This window comes from Vulpes vulpes, chromosome 14, assembly GCF_048418805.1.
Source record: "Vulpes vulpes isolate BD-2025 chromosome 14, VulVul3, whole genome shotgun sequence".
NCBI lineage: Eukaryota > Metazoa > Chordata > Mammalia > Carnivora > Canidae > Vulpes > Vulpes vulpes.
In genome coordinates, this window is record NC_132793.1 from 105,417,930 (window position 1) to 105,430,886 (window position 12,957).

The window sequence follows — 12,957 nt, forward strand, 5'->3', positions numbered from 1 at the left end:
TAAGTGAATTTTTTTTGGTCTATTCATTTAAAAAATTTTTAATAATATGTATTACACTTCCACAGGTGGAAAACAATTTCAGAGGTGGAACTGCCTCAAGCAATAAGGTGTAAGGATTGGTCTTTGGAGTGGGTTGCTAAAGCTCTATGGATACACAAGTCACCAAGTTTTAACAATTGAATTTATTTATTCAATAAGAATTAAGTATTTCTTATGTACAAGCCACTGTTATAGGCTCTGAGGATACAGGAATAAAAAAAAAAAAATCCAAAATCTCTTCATTCACAGAAGTAGAAAGTCACATGGATGGCTGAATGGGATGAAGCAGAACTTAAATCGGGTGCCAAATCCTCAATAAACATGAAAATGATGTAGAGAAAATAATGAATAGGAAAAAAGCTACGATAGATCACTAGGTTTTTGCCTGGAAGAGTAATAATGATCTGCAAATAACAAATGGAGCTAGAAAACACAGACCTCACATCCCTTTTAACTTCTTGGTGTGGAGTATGGCATCAGCTGCCACCAATTTCAAGTAGAAAGTACAATTTCACAGTAGAGTGGTGGCTTCTGGGAAGAGAAAAGTTGCAGTTAGGGGCAGGTGACAAAGAAATATTCTGTGAAGAGTTAAAGATCTTGTTCCCTCTAGAAAAGAGCTGTAGAGCACAAAGTAGAGTACACCGTACTTGGCATAAGAATAAAGTGGGCATGGCAGGAATTAAATGACCTCAAAATTCTTCACCAAGTTTAGGCTGCAGCCTAGGAGGCATTTTGAAGGTCAAAGATGCAAGAGGATCATGATGTGGTCCTCAGGTGCTGGGCCAGCATGTCTCATTTATCTGTGTGTCCTCAGAGTCTAATAGCCAGCCAAGTGTGCAGGCTAATAGTGTCAAACACCCTCAACGGTTTACTTCAAAATTCAACACTGCTTGAGAACTTGTTCCAAAAAAATACCTCTGCCTGACAGTAATTTCTTTCAAGGAACTATCTCTCACTTTGCCAACTTGGGTTACTAACTCGCTAGTCAATTTTGATCTCTCTTTCAAATGGAAATTAGTAGTTAGGTCCTTGATCCTTCAGATCTCACCCTTTTATGCAATTATACCTGGTTTAAGTCCACATCTTCCCACTTTTGGCCAGTCACACTTCAATCATTAGACAGATCTCATGATAAATCTCACCTAATCTCTTGTCTTCTGAGCTTATTTTCAGTAACTACCTGTGTACTATACTCACTTCCCCTGCCCACATTACTAACCAATGAACCTGAACAGGTATCTTAAATGGTCTATGCTTAAATAGATTTAAAGAAAGGCAGAGTGACCTCAATTCAAACTGCTGTTGATTCTTACCAGCAACGTAACCTTGAACCCCTTCTGCCACTCTACCGCCAAAGTAAATAATCAAGCAAATATACCTGGTCAGACCACTCCCCAGATCAATAACCCAATGGCTTTCCATCACTAAGAGAATAGACTCTGCTGGCCTGCCTATCCAGCCTAGTTCTCCTGTCATTCTTTCATTCTCCTGTCATTCTTTCTTAAGGGGGTCTTGAAGCTCCCCACGTCTATGCTGTTAATCATTATCTTGCAAGTGCTTTACTCTCCAGCTACAAGACCCACCCTATTCCATCCCTTTTATTCAATCTGGGTAACTTTTAGTATCTTCTTAATCTTAGTATAAGTACTTTCTCCTCTATAAAGTCTTCTCTCACTCTCTGCTCTTATTAAAACCTGAGGTCTTGGGGCGCCTGGGTGGCTCAGCGGTTGAGCATCTACTTTCAGCTCAGGTCATGATCCTGGGGTCCTGGGATTGAGTCCCACATCAGGCTCCTTGCTGGGAGCCTGCTTCTCCCTCTGCTTGTGTCTCTGCCTCTCATGAATACATAAAATCTATAAAAACAAACAAACCTGATGTCTTTTCCCCTTATATCTCCAAACATTTTAATCCTTCTGGATAGGTTTCCCCAAGATATCGTAAGTTCCTGCCAAAGCACCTAGTAGGTGATCAAGAAATCTGCAGAATATCTGTCAATGTGGGTACCACTACCAGGAGTTCACAGGGCTAGAAGGTTAAAAATAATAAAGAAGAAAGCACAGTGCTCAGTACACCACCATTTTATCTGCACCATATCCACGTCAGAAATTTTTGTAAAAGAAAATTAAGAAAGGTAAAGACAGGGTGACTGATGAATAAATCTCCACAAAAACTTCTAATTTTGAGCTCACAGTAAATCAAAGAACCAGAAGATGTGAACTCAGCAAAAGGTGGGGAGAAGTCATGGTCCCAGCCTTACAAAGACCCAATAGAGCTGGAATTCCACCAATTCTATCATCTGACACTCACTGGAATAAGAAAGGTGTACTCCTTACCTCTCCCAGGAAGTCATCTGGCCTTGAGCTCACAATCCTAAAGTTCAAGAAGATTAGTAAAATTACTCAGATTACCATGGAGCTTCCCAAAACAATCCTGGCAGTCTCCCCACCTTGAGTATCTTTTCTTCTCCAAGCAAATCTGAATGGCAGGATCATGCACTGGTGTCAGACCTGCCAAACTGAACGTGCCATAACCAGCTGTCTGACTTTTGTAAGTGGTGTAAATTCCCTACGCACCTCAGTATCATCACCTGTGGAACAGACAATGAGACTCAGCTCATGTACTGTTTGTTGTGAGGATTTGAACAGTTAAGTATGGGAACAAAAGGAAACCTCAAGTTGATAAAGAATATCTACAAAAATCCTATGGGTAACATCATACCTGATTGTGAGAAACTTGAAGGTTTCCCACAAAGTTCAGGAACATGGCAAGTATGTACCCTCTTTTCAACATGGTACTAAAAGTACTACCCACTGCAATAAGACAAGAAAAAAATAGAAAGCATACAGATTACAAAGGAGGAAATGAAATTGGTTTTGTTCACAGACAATATCATCGCCTATGCAGAAAATGTGAATTAACGACAATACAAAGAAATCTCATGAAACTAGTAAGTGATTACAGCAAAGTTGCAGGATAGAAGGTTAATATATAAAAGTCAATTGTTTTCTTATACAACAATGAATGTGAAATTGAAAACCTAATACCATTTATGTCAGCAACCAAAAATGAAATACCTAGGTTGTATAAATCTAACACATATAATCCATATTAAGAAAACTACAAAACTCTGCTGAATGAAATCAAGGAAGAACTAAAAAACATGGGGATATTCCATGTCCATGGGTAGGAAGACTCAGTATTATCCAGGTGTCCGTTCTTCCAAACTTAATCTACAGATGCAATAAAACCCCAGTCAGAATTCCTACAAGGTATTTTGCGATATAAACAAACTGATTCTCAAGTTTATATGGAGAGGCAAAAGACTCAGAAGAGCCAATACAAGGTTGAAGGAAAACAGAGCTGAAGAGCTGACACTGCCCAACTTCAAGATTTAATATGAAGTAGTCAAGCCATATTGTATTGGTGAAAGAACAGATTACTAGAATAAAACAGAGAACCCAGCAACAGACCCATATAAATACAGCCAACTGATCTTTAATAAAGGAGCAAAGGCAATACAACAAAGTTGGTCTTTTCAACAAATGGTGCTGGAACAACTAGACATCCACCTGCTTACTGGACAAGTAGAAATTTATATGGCAGCCACCAAAGCAGGAAAACTTTGGTGGAAGGCAGATAAGAGTTTCTCTTTTATTACTCTCTACTGTTTCAAGGTTGTCCCTATTCAGGTGAAAAGAATAAAGCTTTACTCTACGTCCAAAATAAATAAATTTAAAAAGCAAGAAGAAGGCTGTCACTGCTGTAGTCTCAAACGTATCTAACCTTCAAGACCTGCTTCAGATTTTACTTTTTTAGAATTTCTTAATTATCCTACCTCAGTGATCTTTCTCCCTGCTAAGCTTCTACAGCAATCATTTATAAACAAACCACAATTTGGCACTCAGTAACATAAAACACTGACTTATAGGACAGAGAATATTCAGATGCCCCAATTTATTCAAACAATAAGTGAACTTGCTAAAGAAAAAGGTCTTTCAGCACTTTGGCAAACTCACTTGATTAGGTGACTGGGTCAGACTACTTGACTAGCCTCTGTGAACACAGCTCAATAAGAATTTGCTTACTCAACTATTATTTTTAGGCAATTAATGAGACTTTTTTGGTGTGGGTTTTCATCTTAAATAATAGGCCAAGATTAATTTTTCCCACTAAAACTGATTCTATTTTATAAAGTTCTATAGCTACTGAGAGTTGGTATCCATTGAAAAGAGATACACTATACACTTTCAAGCAATTAGTTAAAAAAATAAGATTGTATTTTCTATTCACCTACACTGTTATACATTTTCAAATTCTATATTTGATTATTGTAAAATACAAAAACTTAAAATCTATTAAATGACCTATTACTTTGCATTTGTATCAAATAAGAAAATAGCAAAAGATAATTCTGGATAATAAAGTATGGCAAATTAAAACTTTTGACAGTACTACAGATTTTCCTGCCTCTAAAATACCTGAATGGTAAAAAACAAACAAAACAAAACAAAACAACTACCATGTCTCTGTTTACCTCGATTTTCCTTCTGCAAAAAATCAGCTGCAGTATTTAACCTTTTGTAGTGATACAATGTTGGATGCAAAAGAACATATACCACCATCATGCAGTCACTTATTTGACCTGTGTTCACAGGTACAAGCTTCCTACACCTGGTCACAGAAGTACACACAAGGTCTACAAGAACAGCCATGTAAAGAGCCCATTAGCATTTTAAATAGCTCTGATAAGCGATTTCCCACTTTGCCTAATCTTCCTCTTACACAGCTAGGTGTCAAGCTTTTTATGAAACATGAAGAATTTAACAGCTTTGAAATTCAAAACCAACTACGTATGAAAAACTACCTGTATCTTTCCTATATCTCATATTTATCTTCTTATATTTTGGGGATGCTAAAATCTCTTAGATTCTTTTTTGGAGTGTTCTAAAAAAAATTGTCAAAAATGTTTTCTTGAAAACCCTTAAAGCACTTTTAGACTCCAGCAACAAGTTTTGAGTATCCTCTAGACTAAGGAGGAACTGCAAATAGTTGGTGAGAGGATGAAATGAACTGGTGTGTGTGGGGGTGGGGGGGTGAAGAAGCAAGAGGCCAGCTTAGGAGGGAACATGGCTCAGTAGTTAAGAGGTAGGACTTTGCTCTGGCACACTTGAGTTCAAAGTGTGCTAGCTGCTCACCAGCTAAGTCAACCCTGGACAAATTATTTAGCCTTTCCAAATTGTCTCACTTGTTAAATGAAGGTAACCGTACTTAACCTCTTAAAGTTGTTTGGGGACTACCTCAGAGAATGCTTAGCACAGAATTAGCTGGTATTATTCTCACCCTAGGTAGCTAACTAAGTTCAAAGGGCAACAAGAAACACTGAAGAATTTTAAGCAGAGAAAAACAGACACAACTGCACAGTGGAGAATGTAGAGAGACAAAACTGGAAGTGAAGATGAGTTAAGAGACTGTTTTAGTAATCTAAATAAGAAGCCATGGACCCTAGATGCCATGGATTTTAAACTGATAGGAGAGATAGATAGATGGCTGGCTCAGTTTGTGGTGTGTTTGACTCTTGATCTCCGGCTTATGAGTTCAAGCTCCACGTTGAGTGTAGAGAGTATTTAAAAGTAAAATCTTTTAAAATAGATAATCAGAATTGATAGAGGACGTTGAGGCTCAGTGTGGGTAAAGAAGGAAGAATAAAAAAAAATAGATCTTGCATACCACCCATTTTCTGGGACAGGGAAGAAAGGATTGTAGGATACTGCTGGGAGGGCAACAAAAGGCAGTTAAAATTTAGCCTTGCTGAGTTCCACATAGGTACAGAAGAGAGACCTTTGTGAGCTGGATGGACATGGGTTTCAAGTGCAACTAAAAAAATCTGGATTTAAGATACAGATCTTGGAATCGTTACTATGTACAGGTAGTTAACTGAAGATGTGGTCCTAGAGTTCACCCAAGGTTAGCCTGAGAGGAATGTTATGGTCAGAATCCTATGAAATTTCAATACTTAATGGTTATAAAGAGGAAACATTTGCAAAGGACAGAGATCACAAAAAAGAAGCTGAAGCAATATCCTAAAACTCACCGGAAGAGTTTCAAGAAGAATAAAAGGAGTTAACAGTGCTAAATTTTACTGAGAAATCAAGTACATACTCAACAAAAGTCCACTGGTAGGGGAGGAAGGCGCTTATATTGGGGAGGAAAAGTAAAAGGTATAAAGACAGATGATGGATCTGCTCCTTTTTACCAAAAACAAAATGTTTCAAGTTCCTTTTTTCTAATAACTATGAAAAATCAGATTTAAGTCAGACAGGTTCTCAGACACATCAATTAATAAACACTTTCTAAGTTATGAAAAAAAATTACTTCCTAAAACATTTACCTACTTTTGTAAAGAAGTCACACAGGAGAACACTGCAAAACTGTAAAGTCCCCCCTATTTCAAGGAACAAAGCGATTTTGTAAATACTAAACCACTGGTTCTAGGTTCTCTCAAGTTTTACCAACTTAACTGCCCATTAAAATTTTGCCCTATGTCATTAGGAGGAAAAAAAAAATCATTGCATTTCCCTTGAATGGAGACATTTAACAATAGAAGCTCTGAATGTATTTAATATTCCCTCTCAGATCACTTTTTTTTTTCTAATCCTTAATAAAATGGAGTTATCACTATTTTTTTTGAGCTATCATTATTTTTATCTTGCCTCAGTATTAGTTCAATTTAAGAGTTTTCTTCTCCCTCTAGAAAACTGGTTTCTACTCTGAATGAAACCTACTTACCGAAAGGCTGCGACTCCCTAGTGTTGTTAACCAGAGAGCAGTACAGTAGACACACAGCACAGCCACTTTTACAGGTGCTCACTTCTCTAAGTGCTGGTGTTCCCAGAGCCCCAGAGGAACAGGTCCCCCATTCAAATGTGAGCCACAGCTAAACCTGCAAAGGCTTTCATTAAGATAGTTAAATTTACAATTATCTTCGTCTCTATAGAGCAACAACATCAATCTGTTAAGATTGGAAAAAAAAAAAACAACACACTTTCTCAAATTCAGAACAAAGGAAAGATTGGTGATATAAATATTGAAGCACTAACACAAATTTCAAAAATTCAAGTGAAACTCAAGTTCTATTCATGAATGAAGAATTTATCTGTGTAAATTCTGATACAGCCACAAAATTTAAATGTATGGGAAATGTGTTTCACGGTAACTATTTCAGTAGTTAAAACTGTTGAGTTTTAAATCCTCCTCCACTCCAAACATTAAGAGAAATCCTAATGTCTGGAAAACTCACCCAAATCTTCACCCAAAACAGACATTTAAAAAAGCTTTCCCCTGGAAAAAAAAGAATACAATAACCAACAAAGCAATATTAACTTTGGAGGTTGGAGACATGATGTTATGAGTAATTGAAATAAAAATTCACAGAAAATACGTTAAATTATTTAAACTGCAGCTGTGCTCAACTACTGTTGCATCAGTGAGTTAGAGCTTAACCCAAGATTCATCACTGCCTCCCATTCATCAATTAAATTAGTATTTTTAATCGTTTTGAATTTTGCTTTAAAACAACTTTTTTAAAGTTTATTCTGGAACATCAGTTAACAAGTTGATACCCTGAGCAGTCACGCCTAGCCCACTGAACACACTGGCTGTTAAGAGCACATGATCAGCAGTCATTGCCAAACAAAGAGCGCTCTTAAAGACAAAAACAACACAGGTCTAGTACCACTATGTGTGAGTGCAGTCATCTTCTCACATTTAATTGAAAGCCTATGCAATACTAAAAAGGTGTTGATATACCATTTTAAAATATAGATCCACGCATACTAAGTCTGTTTCTCTCCCATATAAAAAAAAAAACCCAGAGAAGCACAGTGACAAAGGCTGTCCACACCTGTTCAGAGGCAGGTAATGTTAAGTGGCGCCACTGCAGCTCCTCTCTAAAAAAAAAAAAAAAGGTTTCTGACAGATCTTGCAAGAAAATACTTCCTCCAATATGTGCTTACTAGAAAAAGCATCTACTAGAAAACCTGGTCTGAACAGCAAGGCTGATGTAAAACATTAAGCCCAGTACTGACAGAAATACATACAATGAGTAAAATACCCAACAAAGATATAATCGCTCACTTAAGCAGGTAAAAATTTTTCCAATTTCCTTCAGCTCGCTTTAATGTCCAGAAAATGACTTTATATTCATCTACATCTTGGAAGATGGGATTTAAAATAGGTCATTAGTTTAGGCAAAAACTAGTCACCCAATCAGAGAGCTTCAGAGGCACACTCCAACAGAACATTTCAGGGGATGCCCATTAGAAAAATTTCGAAGCACGTCCTGCTGGTGGCAATATAAACTGGTACAACCTCTCCAAGAAGCAATTTGGCCAATCAAGTGTTCATATCCTTTGATGTAGGTAAGCCCACTCGGGATTTTTCCAGAAGAAGAAAAATCTTGCGGGGGGGGGGGGGGAGGAAGTATTTTTAAATGTACACACAGAAGTCTGTTTAATGCAATACTATTTAAAATGGTGAAAACGTGGGAACAACGTAAACACAATAGGCAAAAGACTAGGTATATCTTAGGTCCTACTAACTTTAACGGATTATAGAACTAAAATTTAAGAAATGTTAACCGATAACACAGTTTACTGAAAAAAAAAAATGTAAAGCTGCACTTATTTGCCATTATGGGGGAAAAAATGCAAGAATCTGGTAAGGTACAAAAGAAAAGAGTAAAATCGAGCACAGCACACAGGGACCGGGGTGCGGAGCGACTTTCCGGCTCCGCCGCCGCCGCCGCCGCCGCCGCGGAGCGCTCCGAGCCGCAGCCCGAGCAGACGGCGGACGGGCACGGCACGAGCCGGCGGGGCCGAGGCACCGGGCGCCGTCGGGACGCGGACGCCGACGCCGAGCCCCCGAAAGTTGCGCCCCGCGCCCCCGCCCGCCCCCGCCGCAGCCCGCACGCGGAGAGGCGGACGGAGTGGGGGGCCTGCGGGGACCCGGGGGGGACGGGGGGGGACCGGGGGGGGGGGACCCGGGGTGCCGCGCCTCCGCCCAGGCCCCCGCCCGCCCCCCCCCCCCCGCCCCTGCACGCTCCGGGCCGGGGCAGGTCGCCCCCCCGCCCCCCGGGACCCCGCGACCCCCCGGCGGGCAGGGCGGAGGCGCCCGCCGTCGGAGGCGACCCCGGCCCCCACTCGGGCCCCAACTACGGAGCCCGACGAACAAAGTCAAGTTTGATCCTCTCAACACCTATTTCCTGTCCAAACAGCCCTTTTGTTCTGCTTCCCTGCTTAATGTTCATGTTCGGTTTGCCGCAGAAAATAGCACAATGACACAACCTAGCACACACAGAAACATAAAGGAGCAAGAGTGTAAAATAAAGGGTTATTAGAAGATCGGAACAAAAAGCCTACCAACAAAACCTCCACAATTTTCTGTTTGCTTCCCCTCAGATTAACTTCACTTGAAGCCGTGCTCCCCGGCAACCGAGCCTGCACGGCAAGCCCCGCCCCCAGCGCGCCCACTGGCCGCCGCCGCCAGGCCCCGCCCCGCCCGGGCGGCCGGCCGCGGCGATTGGACGCGGCTGACATCCATTATTTTAAAGAACTTTTCCTCGCTAGCAGGTTAGGTCGCGCGGCCGAAACCCGCTGATAAGCTGGTTTCTTAAAGAGACAGGACGCAGGGTTTCGGTTTCCCCTCGCGGAGTGTCGGCCGCTCTTTTGTCTCGGGGAAAACGCGCACCCCGCGGTGCCGCGACCGAGTGCAAGCGCGGCGGCGCTGCCCGGCCCGGCTGCAGACACGACGCTCCCCGCCTGCGTCTGGTCGTGCCTCCACACAGCCACGGAGGGACGGTGAAGCTCTGTTCACACTCGCTCTCTGTGTTAAGGTGGCAAACAGAAAATCCAATGCAAGATTTTGCCAAACTGAACAAAACGATATTTTCTCTAAGACTTGAAAATAGGATCACTTAAGTCATGGAAAATAGAGAGCCCTGCACCACCAACTGCACAACACTCCTTTCTGCGCCATCCGAGTCCCGGCCGCGTCCTGAGCATCAGCCGGGCCGAGAACGTGGGGGCCCAGCCTCTGCCGTCGCCACTGCCAAGGGCACCAACACCTGCAGTCGGGTCAGGGCTGCCTCGGGGGCAGCCTGGACACCGCAGAGGGGCCGCGACGCATGCAGAGGCCGCGTGCCCGGAGCGCAGGGCCGGCCAAGGTCAGGAGGGCTCGAGTTGTTTCAGTTTCCAATTCCTGCTGCTTTCTAAACACCGGTGAACCCGACTGTGCAGCACACCTGAGCATCACTTAGTTCACCTGGGGGTGCAGCCCACCTGAGTATCCCTTAGTTCACCCGGGCTGCAGCCAAGGGCAAGGTCTTCCTCTGAAAATCCCGGGTGACAGTACAAGTCACCTGCGGGGCTTCTAAACATCCACACGAACACTTTACACAGGACTCCGTTTGCCGTATTTTAGTACGTTTATTTCAATTAAAACTCCGTATGTCCTAGTAGCTTGGCCCACCAAATATTACTCTGACACGAATCATTTACCTGATTGAATGGCATTTAACTTGGTCAGTAAGGTATGATTCTCAACTCTACCAAAATTTTAAGTGATTTATAAAAATAAAACCCAAAAAGTAAAGCAAAATAAAGTTTCTTAAAAACGCTTTCAATAAGTCTATATAAGAATGTTTCACATTAAATGTACAGTTTTTAAAGTCTAAAATTTTGCATTTTCCCTCAGAAAAATCCATATATTAGAACACAAAGCCAACAAACTTGTTTTGACTACAAAGAGAAGTCTGTACGAAACTGAAAATTCACATAATTGCAACTAGACATGAATATGGAGTAATACCCTGCAGAAGCCCAAACAGCTGCATCATCTATTATGCCTTTTAAGTGGACAAATTGAAAGAGCCAATTCACAGAGGCCTAGTCCCAAGATGCTTTGCAAGGATTCTCTGCCCTGAATGCCCAGTACTTCACAAGTCAAGTTGAGGTCTTCTTCCCACTCTGGCAAAGTAACACTGGAAGCATAAGAGGTACAGGAACAAGTAACAGAAAGAATACAAAATTTTAGTTACAGCATAAATTTGAAAGAAAAAAAAAAAAAAGGTTTTAGATGGCCAGAATTTGACAGGGCTATAGAAAAAGAGATGGCAAGCATTTAAATCTTAAAATTTGGCAAGCATAAAATTAGTAGAGTTACGGGAACCAAAATAACTTTTGTTCCATTATCAATTTTTCACTTCAGAGTCAATTATTTGTATAAAACAGACACATATTACAGAACACCAGGACCACCCTCAATCACCCTCAAAAAAGAAATACAAATATGATTATACCAGACCATTCAAAGGTCTCTAGGATCTACTTGAAAGAACTTCATGGTGATAAATGTCATTTTATATACGCGGATTTTATTCCACTTCTAAGTCTGTAGCAGAAGAAAACAGCAAAAATAAATAAAAGGAAAGTAATATCACAACTGAGATTATTTGAAAACAATATTGCTTCATAGGAACACGGAGCCTGCAAATGCTCCAAGGCTTCCTGATTGCATGTGACAATATCACTTTTTGAACATCAAGGATTCAAAGGATGTACTGTATATTCTTGGTGGGGGAGGAGCTCAGAAGCTTTCTCAAACCTATCAACTAACAATGGAGAAGATAAGCCAGAACAACTGGTCTCATCTCATTTTAAAAAGACCCTGCATAAGGAATTAAGTACCTAGACCATCAAGAGTAACTTTCAGTAGGTACAGAGCAGGGTGAAAATGTCCTCCGGATTTTAAAGGACTGAGAGAGGAGGTCAAACTATTCTTCATACAACAAAAATTAATCCTTGGCATCATCCCTGGGTGCTAACAGGTGGGTCTAGGCAGTAGTTGATAAAAGGCCCAGCTTGACATTCACGAAGCATGACTGGGTCCCTAAAGATATGGTCTCAAAATCACTATCTAATGGAGAAAAAGAAAATCATTTAGAACAATATTTCCCTGACAAATACACATTGCTTACAAAAGTGAGGCATGTATTTGAGTCTCCAACTCCTGTCGTGGGTCTTCCAATTCATGAAGGGAAAACAACACAAGGTGAGCACTGGGAGAGGGCTAATGGCCCACTCAGCAAAATACTAAACACAAAGGAAATATTCAGGAATTGAACCATGGAAAGCATAAACTAAACCCAGTTGAGGTATCTTTCTATAAGATGATAAACTATTTTAGATCTACAGGGATAAGCAAGGTCACCAACAAATGTAAATTAAAAAGGAACAGGAGTCACAATATTGAGACAAAAGTATATGTAAAGGAAAAAGCATTCTCAATGCTTAATTACTAAAAGCCATTAATTTTCATGTGCCAAGTAACACCACCGCTGATCTAAGTAAACTGTGGGACATAGAAAAGTGATGGAAAACAGATAGGCAGATTCTAAGTTCCTTCCTCTCTCCTTAGCAGCCTAAGCTAAAAAAAAATAAATAAAATTTGAAAAGATAAATCATCCACTCTAATTATTTAGTAAGATTAATTTTTTATACAGCTATCCAAAGAAAAGCTGCGTTTTTCAACAGTCATGGAAAATTTTTAAAAATTATAGTCACAGAAAATTAACGGTTTTGAAAAGCATAAGTTGAACAGGTAAGTAACATCCTCTGATGATCACACAGTAATGTTCAAAGTTAAAAGAAAAGCTTCTTAACTCATCAAAGGTTGAGAACACCTACTATGTGCTGGGCACCACTAGTAGCAGTGCACATCATGGTAGACTGTCCCTCACACTGTGGAGACTTAAGGTCTAGAGTCAGACCACAAGGGATGTCATAGGAACATGGGCAATTTTCAGTGTTCTCATAGCCACATTACAATATTAAAATAGTTAAATCAATTGTAGTAATATATTTG

At 40.6% G+C, this 12,957-nt stretch overlaps 1 protein-coding gene across 9 annotated transcripts in view; it reads right to left on the reverse strand.

The window, feature by feature from the left end:
* ZFAND6 (zinc finger AN1-type containing 6) overlaps nucleotides 1-12,957 on the reverse strand; it is a 64,282-nt gene that overhangs the window by 45,735 nt on the left and 5,590 nt on the right. For 5 of the 9 annotated variants that reach the window (XM_026000162.2, XM_026000117.2, XM_072737487.1 and 2 more), the window contains exon 1: nucleotides 9,456-9,539. The exons of 3 other annotated variants lie outside the window; for them this stretch is intronic. The gene's annotated coding sequence lies outside the window, so the exon portion shown is untranslated. Of the gene's footprint in view, nucleotides 1-9,455; nucleotides 9,540-12,957 lie in introns of those variants that run through there. One more of the 9 variants, XM_072737486.1, reaches the window with a different exon arrangement.